The sequence below is a fragment of the Staurois parvus genome, unplaced genomic scaffold (genome assembly GCF_062004578.1).
Source record: "Staurois parvus isolate SC_StPar_1 unplaced genomic scaffold, SC_StPar_1.0 ptg000014l, whole genome shotgun sequence".
Taxonomy (NCBI): domain Eukaryota; kingdom Metazoa; phylum Chordata; class Amphibia; order Anura; family Ranidae; genus Staurois; species Staurois parvus.
Genome location: NW_028317810.1, coordinates 4,761,465 through 4,774,336, shown reverse-complemented (window position 1 = coordinate 4,774,336; position 12,872 = coordinate 4,761,465). Strand labels below are relative to the sequence as shown.

General features: G+C 40.6%; 1 protein-coding gene across 1 annotated transcript in view; it reads right to left on the bottom strand.

Annotated features, from left to right (window-relative positions):
- Positions 1 to 12,872, bottom strand: part of PTPN11 (protein tyrosine phosphatase non-receptor type 11) — a 111,458-nt gene that overhangs the window by 51,152 nt on the left and 47,434 nt on the right. The window lies entirely within an intron of this gene.

Below are 12,872 nucleotides of genomic sequence, written 5' to 3'. Positions count from 1 at the left end.
ATGACCTCCATGATTTGTAAAGAAAGCACCAAGTATTCTAGACATGGAATGAACAAGTTGGCAACATACTGCAACATCAATCTTTTTCCATTCTTCAAGAACCTCTTTTAGAGCCTGGATGCTGGATGGAGAGTGATGCTCAACTTATCTGAAGTTAAAAAGTCAAATTGTGTCATAAATTTAGGCCAAAATGTATTCTGCTACATGTCACTGCTAAAAAAAAAAATCCCAATACGTGTAAATTAATTGGGCTGCGTGAAAGTTATAGCGACTACAAATGGTGGTATATATAGTATCTCACAGAAGTGAGTAACATACCAGTGCCTTGCTGGCATGTTGTATGTCATTGTCATGCTAGAAGACCCATCCATGACCCATCTTCAGTATTCTGGCTGAGGGAAGAAGGTTCTCATCCAAGATTTTACAATATATGGCCCAGTCAATTGGCCCCTCAATGCGGCAACATCAGCGTATACCTTCAGCAGAGAAACAACCCCAAAGCATAATGTTTCCACCTCCGTGATTGACTGTAAGGATGGTGTTCTTGGGGTCATAGTCAGCATTTTTCTTCCTCCAAACACAGTGATTCGAGTTAATGCCAAACAGCTCAACTTTGATCTCATCTGACCACAGCACTTTCTCCCAATCCTTCTCTGAAGTTTGCCAATGAACATCTAAACGATTCAGATAGGCCTGTACATGTGCCTTCTTGAGGAGGGGGACCTTGAGGGCACTGCAGGATTTCAAACCATGGCAGCGTATTGGATTACCAATGGTTTGTTGATTGTGGCCCCAACTGCCTTGACATCATTCACAAGCTTCTCCCGTGTAGTTCTGAGCTGATCCCTCACTTTTCTCATGATCATCCTTACCCCATGAGGCGAAATCTTGCATGGAGCTCCAGACCGAGGGAGATTGACGGTTCTTTTGTATTTCTTCCATTTGCAAGTAAATACTCCAACAGTTGTCTCCTATTTCACCAAGCTTCTTGCTGATGGTCTTGTAGCCTATTCCAGCCTTGTGCAGGTCTACAATAATCTTGTCCCTGATGAGCTATTAGGTTTTGCCTATGGTGGTGAGGTTTGAATGGAAGAGAGATTCTGTGGACAGGTATCTTTTATACACATAACAAGGTGTTGTTAGGTGCGCCTTCTTACATTGACAGGACTAATCTGTGTACCACATGAGCACATAGCCAGTCTGTGGGAGTCAGAATTAATGTTGGATGGTTGGTAAGGGATCAAATACTTATTTTACTCACTGAACTGAAACTCAATTTATAACATTTGAATCATGTGTTTTTTTCTGGATTTTTGGTTGACATTCTGTGTCTATCATTTAAAATACACCTATGATAAAAATTATAGACCCTTCATTTCTTTGTAAGTGGGCAAACGTACAAAATCTGCAGGGGATCAAATAATTATTTTCGCTACTTTATTTGCTCATTACATACACAGTTTTTACCTTAGCTGTACAATATGATGAGGGTTCCTCAGTTTCCCTCTCCATGAAATCTACCAGTCTGTTGTGACTAATTAAAATCAATAGTCTCTCATTGGCTTATCCTGTTATGTCAACTGTTCAGTAGAACGCAATTGGGCCAGTATTTTCACGATGCTTCACAAATCACTGGGACTACCAGAACAGTATTTCCCAGAAGTCCAGGTGTATGTACAGTAACTATTCTCACTTTGATTTATAAAAAAAAAAAAAGATCAGGACACCATGATATGCTGGTGGTCCCTGAAGACAAGCCCTGAAGGCTGTGATGAACACTGTGATATTAATAGAATCTACAGCAGTGTACATGTAATACAGTCTTCAAAATATAGCAAGGTAAGCGGATAAGTATTGTAAAAACATAGTTACATAGTTAGTCTGGCTGAAAAAAGGCAAAAGTCCATCCAGCTCAACCATTAAAAACAAAAAAAAGTTATAATCCTACACCTACAGTTGATCCAGAGGAAGGCTAAAAAACTCAGCAAAGCATGATCCAATTTGCTACTGCAGGAGAAAAAATTTCTTCCTGAACCCCCGAGAGGCAATTGGATGTTCCCTGTATTAACTTTACCTATAAATGTAAGTATCCAGTTATATTCTGTGTATCTAAGGCTACGTTCACACTAGCGTTGTGTGCAGGCGGCAGAGAGGCGTTTGGGAAGCGTTTTACCGCTTCCCAAATGCCTCGGACAATTCAGCACACTGCAGCACATGGTGCTGTTCTAACGGGAGCGTTAGCGTCGCAGCAAAATGGACGCCTCTGGTTGAGTCAGGAGGCGTTGAAGCCTCCTATTCTAGTCTATGGTGCCGCTCCGCAAACGCCCGGCATTTGCGACGCGGTTGTGGGGCGTTTGCGGAGCGGTAACACCATTTAAACTTCATTATAGGCGCTTGTGGGGCGTTTTTAACGCTCGTCAAACGCATAGCAACCGCCGCTAAACCACGCATGCAGCGTTTGCCGAGCGTTAAAAAACGCTCCGCAAACGCCGGACCAACGCATGCCAAACGCTATAGGGGCGTTTGGCAAGCGTTGGTAAAACAGTCAAGTAAGAAACAATCCAGGCCTTTTTAAAGCAATCCACTGAGTTGGCCAGAACCAACTCGAGGGACTCTATTCCATATTTTCACAGCTCTTACTGTGAAGAAACCTTTCCGTGTTTGGAGATTACATTTCTTTTCCTCCAGACAAAGAGTACCCCCTTGTCCTCTGTGATGACCTCAGGGTGAATAACTTTACACCGAGTTCAGTATATGAACCACTGATGAATTTATACATGTTGATCATGTCCCCCCTCAATCTCCTCTTCTCAAGAGAGAATAAATTCAGTTCCTCTAATCTTTCCTCATAACTGATCTCCTACAGGCCTCTTATCAGCTTGGTTGCCCTTCTCTATACTTTCTCCAGTTCCCCAATGTTTTTTTTTTGTTTGTGAATTGGTGCCCAAAATTGAACTGCATATTCCAGATGAGGTCTTACTAATGATTTGTACAGGGGTAAAATGATATCTCTCTCTCTGGAGTCTACACATCTATTAATACAAGAGAGCATTTTGCGCACTTTAGAAACCGCAGCTTGGCATTGCATGCCATTATTAAGCTTGTGATCTACCAGAACTCCCAGATCCTTCTCCACCATTGATTCCCCCAGTTGTACCCCCCCCTAGTATGTATGATGCATGCATATTCTTAGCCCCCAAGTACATAACCTTACATTTATCAACATTAAACCTCACTTGCTACATAGTTGCCCAATTAAACAGAGCATTGAGGTCAGCTTGTAAATTGGAGACATCCTGTAAGGACGTTATGCCACTGCACAGCTTGCTGTCATCTGCAAAGACTGAAATGGGATTTTTAATCCCAGACCCTATATCGTTTATAAATATATTAAAAAGTAAGGGTTTTGCCCATTATGGACAAGAGCTCCCCCATGCTCCTTTGTATACACAGAGCAGAAGTTATTTAATAAATTTACCTTCTGTTTGTCCCCAGTCACCCACTCTAGATTATTTTGTAAAGGGCCTACATGCTTAGACCGGACCTTTTTACTATTAATATATTTGAAGAATTTTTGGGGGTTGATCCTGCTATCGTTTGCAATCTGTCGTTCGTTTTCAGTTTTTGCAGCCTTTATTTTCTTTTTTCATATTCGGTTGTATTCTTTGTAATGTTTAAACGATGATAGCGCTCCTTTATTTTTATATTTAATAAAAGCTCTTTTCTTATTATCTATAGCTTTTTTAACTTTGGCCATAAGCCACATAGGTTTGATTTTTAGCCTTTTAAGCTTGTTGCCCATAGGAATAAATTTTGAAGTATGTTCACATACAGTCTTTTTGAAGAACTCCTATTCGTGTGTTGTGTTCATTGATGCCAATATTCCCTCTCAGTCTAAGTCTTGGAGAGCAGCTCTCAGCCTTGGAAAATTAGCTCTCTTAAAATTGAGCATTTCTATTTTTCCCGTATGTGCTTGCTGTTTACAGCTAACAATAAATGAAATCATATTATGGTCACTGCTACCCAAATGTTCTTTTATAAGGACATTCGTAATAAGCTCTGCATGTATTGAGATTACCAGGTAAAGCAGAGCATCATTCCTAATTGGGGCCTCTATGAACTGTACTATAAAATTGTCCTGTAGTAGGTTTAAAAATGTTTGCCCTTTAACTGTTACTGAAGTACCATTACTCCAGTCAATTTCCGGGTAGTTAAAATCCCCCATTATTATCACTGTCCCAGCCCTTGCAGCCCTTTCGATCTGTGCAAGGAGCTGAGTCTCCACCTCATTAACACTGGGAGGCCTATAACAAACTCCAATGATAACCTTTGTAGTACGCACCCCCATGTGCAGTTCCACTCATAATACTTCAGTCTTATCACACTCTCCATCAACTAGGTCCTCTTTCACACTCACTCTGAGATCACTTCTCAGATAGAGACAGACACCACCACCTTTCCTATTTACCCTGTCTCTCCAAAAGACAACATAGCCAGGAATATTAATGGCCCAGTCATGTGAAGAATGAAGCCAAGATTCAGCAATACCAATTAAATCACAGTTCTGTTAATGCACCAAAGCTTCCAACTCACCTATTTTAAGTGATATTATAAATTACTTTGAGTGTTTCCTCCAATATATACTATTGTATCATAAAAGTAGGGTTTCCAAATTGTGCATCACTTTTACATATAGTCTAGAACCAGCAACGGATTGTCTTCATACTTTTATAAGCTATATAAAAAAACCAATTCCGATTGGACAGATATTAAAATAATAATTCAAATACTTTTTTTACTTTGCAAATCGTAAACAAAACTCATACCGATTAAAATTTGCAGGCAGCCATTCATCTCTTCTAAAAATGCAACCTACCTGGTTGTTATTCTGATTCAATAGCCTTAATACATAATAAATCAAAAGACACAAATCAGGCATATCCTTACAGCCACAAAACAAACAATAGCTAAGGCTTGGCTATCTTACACTCTCTTGCTAATGGCGGTGAATAAATAAGCTACAATTGACTTTCCTTAATGAAAAGCTAACAGCGAAATTAACAGATACGATGCCAAAGCTTCCCAAGATCTGGGACCCATGGGTCTCCTGATTCCTGCCACTGGATTTCGACCCTAGACTGATGGATTTGTGAAACAGATGAGAACTGGTTCTAGACTGAGGATTAACAATGGGTCTGTGGTGTTCTTCCCCCACCCATTTGTCCTTTTTCCTCTCTCCTCTTCTTTCCTTTCTTACTTGTTTTCATATGTATATCTCATTTTGTTCTTAAAAAATGCAGATCTTTGACATGGATCAGTAACTCCAAAATCACAAAACTAGAGACTATGGCAACTATCATTTCAGATGAACTGATAATGAGCCAATAATGGAAGGTTGTGATACTGCCAGCCTCCCTATACATAGTACAAAAGAAAGGCAACCAAAAGGTCAAAGGATGCCCCAGGGGACTTTAGAGGCAGAAGATATGAAACATGAAATATATAAAAAAAAAAACAAGTAATCAATCTTTATTACTAATTCCAAAAAAATGGCCAAATGGCCAATGGGAGAAAGGGACAAAAGGTAATATACAATATGACACACCAATTAATTAAGCCAGCATATACCCAAGTGTTTTTAGAAATACAACAATATACCACACCACCTAAAGGAAAGGCTAATCTGGTCATAGCAGTCACAGCAGAGGTATGCTCAGCAAGGAAATCATAGGGAAGTCCTATGACATCCTTGCAGAGCATACCTCTGCTGTGACTGCTATTCTGCTATGACCAGATTAGCCTTTCCTTCGATGGCACCTCACTGGGATCCTTGCAGTAACCCCTCCAGAGCTGGAGATGTGAATTTAAAGATCTTACGCGTATTTTGGCTAAACTGCCTCTACTTTGTGGATGTCTATTTTTGAATCAAGATACACAGATACACCTACTAATTAATCATTATACCAGTAATTACCCCTGAAGAAGGAACTCCGTTCCAAAACATGTTGGGGATTATGGGAAGCATAGACAAAAAGTATGGGAAGCAAGACATGTATCTATATTGTTGTAATTTCTAAATACACTTGGGTATATGCTGGCTTAATTAATTGGTGTATCATATTGTATTCTACCTCTGTCCCATTGACCATTTTTTGGAATTAATAATAAAGATTGATTACTTGTTTTTTAATATATTTCATATCTTATGCCTCTAAAGTCCCCTGGGAATCCTTTGACCTTTTTGTCACCTTTCTTTTGTATCATTTCAGAAGAAAGTCAGCAATACCAGCCTATATTGTTCTTTCAATACAGGCTGAAAAAAATGCGAGTGTGTACTCACTTGTAAGTAGGTAAGCTAATAGCAGAATGATAAGACAGTCATGCTGATTGGTGAGCAGTTATCTTTAGTAAATTGAATGAGTGCCCAGGAATCTCTAAAACCCGGTGATTATGCAAATACTAACTAAAATGCTGGCACTTTGGTTCCCCCCCCATCTTCCTTTAAGACCCTCAATATTGCTCATTAATGAGCAAAAGGATATATATGAGAGGTAGGGAGAGAACCAAAGGGTCAACTTCCCAGCATATTTCAGTATTATTAACATCAAAAATTATTTTTTAAAACTAATATCAGACTCTTTAAAGTGGAACTACACTGTATCTGAGCATCACAAACCAAAAGCACTACTCAATTCATTTTTAGTATTCATTGAAAACTCCCCCATCCATCCAGGTTTCCATGCTTTATTTTGCTGAGAAATCACTCTGAATAACACCCCCTAGCATTCCTGGCTGTTGTCATCTTGAGTAAGAGCAGATTATTCATATAGCATTTACTTCTTTGAAACCATCTGCCCTTAGCTTTGGCAAGCAGGCGGGAGGGTGTGCTTAGCTGAGAAAAACCCTACTAAAGAATCTTGGGATTTATGACATTATAGGCCTAGAAAACAGGAACCAACTGAAGAAATTAAAAAAAAAAATTTAAAACAGGTAAATATGATATACTTTACTATTTACTAATGCTAGCAGCATGAAGATTAAAAATAGGCAATGATTATGTAAAGTTCCACTTTTATTAGACTGGGGTTCCTTCTGTAGATAAATGCATGATGTTACATATACTACAAATCTCTAACTAAAAGGATAAGCTCTTCTTTCAGACGGCCTGTGGTTTGACTTGATCAACAAAACCTTCCAGCTATGGGAAAGACAGTAACAAGAGTGGACAGAAGTCTCCAAAGTTGGTAATAAACTGCAGCCTAATCCAACACTGTCCTAGGGATGTAGAGATCCTTCGTGCGACAGCTGAGACTTAACTGTGGGGCAGAAGATCCACAGCCTGTATGGGCCATTGAAGATCATATAAAGAAAGGAAATTTAAACTATAAGGTATCAACATTTTCAGCAGCAGCTATAGTCACAACAGAAACTTTAATTTTATTAAATTTGCATTGTACTAGCAATACAAAAAAATAGTCATTTTATGACTATGAAATATTGCATTCCTTGAAAAATCTCCTTTCATGTTCTAAGTTCTGCTGGCCATCTCTTTCTGCAACTTCCTGTATTCCCTGAAGGCTTTACAGTTTCTCTTCTCTGCTCTTTGCGCTTGATTTCAATGGTCTACATATCCCATGGTACCTTGCTGCCTGCAAGCAGTGGTTCATGGATTGTCACCTACTAAAATTCCTCCTCTCAGCACCTCTGCAGTTTCAGAAGGCAGGCACTGAGAAATGTACGACACTGCAGTGCTTAATCACGGGACATAAAATATCAAGGAAGTAAATGTGTGGGGACCTTCACTAAGGTTACAAACTTCCAGATTGTTCAGATTAATAGAAGTAGGCAAGAAACAGCTTAAATAGAATGTGGGAATTTATATATGATTTTACATTTTGGATCATACGTAGATACTCCTGAAATAGATACCCCCTAAGAAAAAACCCTGATGATGGCTATTGTCTATCCCTAATATTTCCCCTAACAGAGGTAGACTACTTGTTCACATAGTACCTGTCCCCATTAAAATCTGAGGAGTTATTTTGGCCAGTGACTCTAATTTAGCATTAGATCAGATTTTGGATCGTTCCCAAACCGCCATGCTTCAGCCCCCTTCTAGGCAGAGCCGTAAGCTGGCCCAACTACCGTATCGTTACGACTTTGTCGATGCTTGGAGGGAAGCTAACCCGACTTCTCGAGATTACTCCCATTATTCTAGGGCCCATAATTGTTATTCTCGCATTGACCATATATTTCTTCATACACATTCACTTTCCAGACTCCTCACTGCAAAAATTCTCTCCACGCCTTGGTCTGACCACGGCCCAATTTCTATTCAATTGTCCTCCTGGACACTTGGTAAGACAGCTTATTGCTGGCGTCTTAATGACTCCATTTTGGGTAACCCCTCCTATTGTCAGGACATCTCCTCACAATTACAAGCGTACTTTAAACTTAATAAAGCGGAGGATACGAACCCGGCGATTAACTGGGCAGCCCATAAGGCCTCAGTTAGGGGGTTTTATTATTCAACTCTCCTCACGAATTAAAAAAGCCTGCAACGACCTACTAGCCACAAAAACCAATCCTATACAGAATTGGGTGCCCAGCATAAGCGAAATCCCAGTCCGGACCTGTTGCTTAAACTTCAACAGGCCTGATTGGAACTAAATCTCTGCCTTACTACTACGGCTGACAAACAGTTACGATGGTCTAACCATAAATTTTTTACTTGGAGAGATAGACCCTTATTGGCACGCAAGTTGACTCCCAGACATTCCCAGACGGCTCTCCCTAAACTCAGATTGGATAATGGAACGTTATCTCAAGACCCTGTTAAGATCCTCCACAAATTTCATTCTTTTTACACTAAACTATATAGCTCGCCTCAGGGAGATGCTTCTTCGCCTCTCGACGCCTTTTTGAGCTCTGTTCCGATTCTCTCTCTCCAGGATGCTCATAGGGAGTTGATGGAAAGGCCTATCTCGTGCAAAGAAATTGGAAGTGCTATGAAATCCCCTGCCCCTCATAAAGCCCCGGGACCAGATGGTCTTCCTCATAACTATTATAAAGTTTTTCCTGATGTCCTGATTCCCCATATGGCTCTCTACTTTAACTATTTACGGGATGGGGGGCGGGTGCCCCCTGCCGAAAACAAGGCATTTATCAGTGTCATCCCTAAACCTCTTAAGGACGCTTCTATAGTTTCTAATTATCGGCCTATCTCCTTAATCAATTGTGATTTAAAGATTCTTACTAAAATCCTGGCCTTACGCCTCCATAACTTTTTGGCTCTGCATATTCATGATGATCAGTCAGGATTCATCAGCGGTCGACAAACATCAGATCAAATTTGCCGGACTTTAGCCCCGTTGTCAGATGTACAATGCAATTGGGACCAATCCTCACAGAGGGAAATCCTATTATTAACATTGGATATTCATAAAGCGTTTGACAGTCTATCTTGGGACTATTTATTTAGGATGTTGGACAAGTTTGGGTTTGGTCCTTATTTCACGACATTATTGTGGGCCCTATATTCTAATCCGTCAGCTAAGGTTTCTATTCGCGGTCATAAATCAGCCTCCCTTTCGATAAAGCGAGGAACTAGGCAGGGCTGTCCTCTTTCTCCACTACTATTTGCCTTGGCTATGGAACCACTTGCTATTGCTATCTGCTCTGATCCCGCCATCTCGGGCATCCGCTGTGGTCAGCGGGACCATAGATGCGCCCTATTTGCTGATGATGTCATTACGTATATCTCTAATCCTCGGGCTTCTTTACCTGGTCTGCTCCGCCTGTTTCATTGTTTCTCTGAGGCCTCTGGTTTAATGCTTAATTCCTCTAAAACGATTGCCTTGAATATCTCGTTAACGGATTCAGAGGTCCATTACCTCCAGGACAATTTTGACTTCCAGTGTGCCTCTAGTTCTCTCCCCTATTTGGGGGTTCACTTCACGAAATCTATTTCAACGTTATATAAGACCAATTATCTCCCGTTCTTCAAAACGACTCAAATCTGACTTACTAGAGTGGCAGGATCTCTCACTCTCCTGGTTTGGTAAAATTAATTCTATTAAAATGACCTTTCTACCGAGACTATTGTATTATTTTAGGACGTTACCGATCATGGTTCCCAAGAGGGAATTGCTATTATTACAAGCAGCAGTCTCTAGATTTATCTGGAGGGGTAAACGTCCTAGGGTTAACAGGTCAACCTTGTTTTCCTTAAAGGAGCATGGCGGTTTGGGACTTCCTAATCTCTTGGCCTATTTTCAGGCGGCACAAATAGCTGTTATCTTGCACTACTGCCAGGGGGTACGTCCCCCAGTGGGTTGGGATTGAGGCCTTATCTTGTCATCCCTATGCTATTGGTGCTCTCATGTGGGTTCCTAGTCGTTTGCGTCCTCCTATTCTGTGTCCTACGTTGTCCTATTCGTTGACAGTTTGGGATAGATGGCGAGCACGCAAACCATTCTTCTCCCCACATACCCCTCTGGCTCCGGTATTTTGCAGTCCCGAGTTTATTCCTGGCTTATCGCCGTCAATGTTCCACTGGTGGATGAATAAGGGCTTGCTACGTATCGGAGACTACCTGGATGGGCTTCGTCCTCGTTCACGTCAGTGCTTTTTGATAAAGTATCAGATGCCTCGCGGGGAATTGTTTCGATGCTACCAACCTATCTCTTTTATCACTAGCAAACTCAAATTACTTTCAGAACCTTGCTCACTCACTCCCTTAGAGGTCTCCTGTGGGGCAGCTGGAAGGATGAGGGGTCGTTTGTCCATTCTTTATGCTTCCCTTGTTGATCCACTCACAAAATTATCTTATATGACTCAATGGGAGGGGGATTTGAATCTCTCATTGGACCTGGATACTTGGCGGCAGGCGGCACAAACTTTATCAAAGATTTCGATCAATACGGTTCTTATCGAATCCAACTATAAAACGCTACTTTGCTGGTATCTGTTTCCTACGCGCCTTGCTAAAATGTACCCTTCTGTATCACCTAGTTGCTTCCGACGCTGTGGACAAGAGGGAACTATGTTCCATATCTGGTGGAAATGCTCGGTAGTGAACAGGTTCTGGATCCGAATGTTTAATTTTATCTATTCGGTAATAGAAATTAATATTCGTAGATCTCCGGAAGTGGCGTTATTTCATTTGCTACCCGCTGACGTTCCCAAAAAATCAACTAAATCAATTTTATACCTCTTACTGGCGGCACGTATTACCATAGCTAGAAGTTGGAGACAATCACTGATCCCACTAGATGGGGTTAAACAAAAACTTAATTGGATAACTATAAACGATAAACTTACAAGCATTGTCAATAATGATGTCTCTAGATTTGAGGTGACGTGGCAACCGTGGATCAGTTATATTTCTATATCTTAAAAGTACTGCAGCTGACCCTCCCTATCTCCTCTCCCCCTTTGGTATTCCCCCCCCCCCCTTTTTTTTTTTGTTTTGTCGTTTTGTTTTCTTTCTTCTTAATTCCTTTTTCTCTTCTCTTGAATTGTTTGTATACTTTTGGTGCATTTCTGTTGCATTATCTGGGTTCATTGATTAATGGGCAGTTTGCTACGTGGTTGAGATGGTGTTCTTTTTACATATCACCAATGTCCAATAATGTTTTTCTTTCATATGCTTAACTATTCTATGAATATGATTGTGCACTCCATTTCGCTATGTAGGTGGCAATTGCTGCTATATTTTTGTATTCTACTGTATACCAATTTTTCAATAAAAATATTGAAGTATAAAATTTGAGGAGTAGGAGTTTAAAAGAATACATCTTTTCTTTTACGTCATCACTGGCTATACCTCCACCCCTCCTGAAGCCTAAAAATATGGATATTTCCATAGTGGGGTGGGGGATTACAGCCAGCACTGTGTTCCACCCCACATCTCTATTCTGCAATGGCGGGTCTTCTCAGCATTCCACTTACGTTTACTGCAGCCTGATATTCAGGAGAGAGAGTGCTATGAATGACTACAGCTGGAGAAAACAGCTTTCATTCACAAAAACACAATCTGCCAGAAACACATGCCAAGTACTACACTAGTCAAGAAAGAGAGGGTGGCTTCATTCCTACATACAGGGGGACCAATGTAACCATCCTCTTTACAGGAAGCCTAACAAAATGTCTGATTACAGCAAAAAAAGAAAATTGGAAGATTGGGTGGAGACAGAGCAATTCTTTACGGAGTTAAGAATACATACTTGAATAAACGTTTTGTTTTTTAACTACAGTTTAATGTCACGTTAAAGTAAAGCTATTTTAAAACAACTATTCTCCCCATTTCTGTTCTCTCTCTAATGCAGGTGCACTTCAGTTCCACTAGTAACCACTTCAGCCTGTCATTTTGATTGCTGCCATTGCCCTACTGAAAATCCCAATACTTTGGGGTAGGTGGCACTGGCAGACAGGTATGCTTCCCTGCCACTCCACAAGGTTTTGCTTGGTGCTCGAGTTACCAAAAAAAAAAAAAAAAACAACAGTCGAAGTGCCATGGTGGGCTGGGAGTTACATACAGCAACAATCACATCAGTGTCCAATGGCAGAAGACCTAAGTGGAGGTGCCAAGATTGAGCACTGGAGGTTGCAAATTAATTGAAAATCAGGCACCCTCCAGTACCTGTATGTATATCTTTCTGAGTCCCCCAAAACCTAGGGTACTCTGATATGCAAACGATTTGTGACCTTTCTCACCATATTTGAAGATAAATAGTTAGGTTGTGGGAGTTTTACCTCTCCATTATGACATTTCATGTAAAGGAAGCACACAGCACAAATGCATATGATCAAAGCAAGGCATTTTTCTGTCAAAGGGTTAAAAGATAAAATGAAATCCGCTTGGTAAGACA